Genomic DNA, 2,845 nt, shown 5'->3' on the forward strand with positions numbered 1-2,845 from the left:
GGGGGAGTGGGGAGGGAGTGGGAAAAAGAGGAGCCAGTGCCAAGGGCTTATGTGGAGAGCAAATGTTTTGAGAACGATGACAGCAATCAATGTACAAATGTGCTTTACAAAATTGATGCATGTATAGATTGTGATAAGAGTTGTATGAACCCCCAATAAAATGATTTTTTTAAAGTCTATATTCAGATTTACTTAGTTTTAACCTAGTGTCCTTTTCCTGTTCTCAGATCTTATAAAGGACACCACACTACATTTTGTCAGCATGTCTCCTCCCCATTGTCCGTCCTTTAACCTTCTGTGTTTTTCATGGTCTTGAGGAGCACTGGTCAGGTGGTTTGTGGTATGCTTCTATCTAGAGGCTTGTTTCAAGTTTTTCTCAAGATTACACAAGAGTTGCTCAGGACCACCAAGTGCCATTTTTAATACTAACTATCAATACTGATATTAATATGATCACTATTGATATTGACCTTGATTACCTGGCTGATGCAGTGTTTGTCCTTTCCTATAATATTACTCTTTTATCCCCATTCTATCTTAGAATCGTTATAAGAAAGTGACTGTGGACAGTCCACATTTAAGAAGTAAGGATGTATTCTTGCATTCCTTGAGTGCACAGTATCTATCCAAAGTGTTTAGGACTCTTCTACAAGGAAGATTTGTCTTTCCTCCATTTCTGTAGGTACCCATTCAAGCTTTCATCAGATTGAGCTCATGGATATCTATCTGATACTTTGTGTTAAAGCATAGTATATTTCATCTTGTTTCTCAAATTGTTCTAGCTTTGACCATTGGGAGTTCCAGTCTTCTGCTAGATCACCTTGATGCAACCCCATCATTGTGGTTTCATGTTTGTTTGTTTGTTTGCTTTGAGGAATATTTTATAGTTTTGTAAGATGCTCCAGGCTCACCATATATAGTTCATGCTGTAGTCCAAATTTTTCTTTTGTTTTTTGAAGAATGTGTTTAAAAACCAAAATCTTGGTCCTAGGGGAGCTCATTGCTACTGGAGCCATATTTGGTTCTCATTTTAAAAATGGGAAGATGAAAGCTAAATATATATATATACATATATATTTCCCTCACAAGATAATAATATACATATATGTATATAAACATATATATGTGTGTGCACTTATATACATATGCATATACTACTTTAAATAAGTAAATATTAGGAATACATATGCCTAATGAAAGATTGTTTGGCAACTACTGACAAGAATATTTTGTTTAAGTGGACTCAGCACTGACAAATCCTAATCTTTGTGATTCCTCATTATGATTCATGTGTTCCTGAAAAAGAGAGCATCTTATTCTTGAATATTCACTTCTTGTCAATTAGTTATGTCCAAAATTAGTAAGACATGTCTCAAGTTGTCCTATCCTTCTAAGTGACGGGGCAAGTACCAAGAAGAAGTATCTTCCCTGAGATGCCTACTACAGAGGGATATGAGGGAGAACCAAGTTCTAGATAAACAAAACCAGTGAAGCATACATATATGGTTTATCTCAAAGACATGTCTCATGAGGTTGTAGAGGCTGGCAAGTTATAAGTCCATGAGTCAGATGTCAGGTTGGAGGGTTCTCCTGACTCATGTAACTGCAGGAGTTGACTAACCCAAGATTAGCAAGTCAGATGACAAGCTACCACCTGCAGAGGCAAATAAATCCAAGGTCTCAAAGTAAAATGACCAACTGCAGGCTCACAGCCTGCAGAGGCTAATGATTCCCAGGATCATGGAGGAATATGGCAGGCCAATGGCTCAAGTCAAAAGAACTGAAGTCAGATGATAAGCCAGGTCAAGGATCCAGATGCAGAAAAAGGCAAGAGAGGTTTTCTAGATGTAGTTAGGTTAAAATGTAACAGCTTCTCATTTGATCTCCCATTTGATCCATTTTAAAATGGTTTGTTTTAATTTTTTTAACTTTCTTTTTGATTGAGAATTCTCTCTGCTTTGTTTTGTCATTGTTCCTGGTTTTGTTTACTGATTGGTTTTTGTTTTGTATGATTTTCCGTATATGAAATCCACAATAGATAAACCTATAAAGACAATAACTGGATTAATAATTAACTAGGGAAATAGTATAGGAAGGTTGGAGGAAAAGGGGCAACTAACAATGGTGAGTATGAAAAAGAAGAAAATGTTCTGAAATTGATTGTGGTGATGATTTCACAACTCTTCTTCATATGACTGAATTATTAAATTGTGTTACATATGAAGCAAATGGCAATAAAACTATTAAAATAGAGAGCTTTCCCTGAACATCCAGATATATTGGAAGCAGGTCAATCCCTCCAAGAAACTGCTGCTAGAAGATCATGGAGCAGATTATATTATATAATAACTTATCTATTAAGGTAGCAGACAGACATTGGGCCTCTACTTAAGTACTCCCTCAATGCAAGAACACTTTGTTCTTCTAGCCTGGCATTCCATGATGCTCACCTTCCCAACACGATCACTGAAGACAAAATGGGTGCATAAGCAAATATAATGAAGAAAGATGATGGTGCCCAGCCATCAAGAGATATAGCATCTGGGGTCTTAAAGACTTGAAGATAAACAAGTGGCCATCTAGCTGAGAAGCAGCAAGGTCCACATGGAAGAAGCACACCAGCCTGTATGATCATGAAGTGTTGATGGGATCAGTTATCAGGCATCAGAGACCCAGAAAAAAAATAAAACATATCAATGTGAATGAAGGGAAATGCGGAGTGAAGACCCAAAGCCCATCTGTAGACAATTGGCCATCCCCTTACAGAAGGGTCACAAGAAAGAGACAAGTCAGCCAGGGTGCAGTATAGCACCAATAAAACATACAGCTTTCCTCCAGTTCTTTA

This window comes from Echinops telfairi, unplaced genomic scaffold, assembly GCF_000313985.2.
Source record: "Echinops telfairi isolate 266 unplaced genomic scaffold, ASM31398v2 ScPeMD7_27;HRSCAF=92, whole genome shotgun sequence".
NCBI lineage: Eukaryota > Metazoa > Chordata > Mammalia > Afrosoricida > Tenrecidae > Echinops > Echinops telfairi.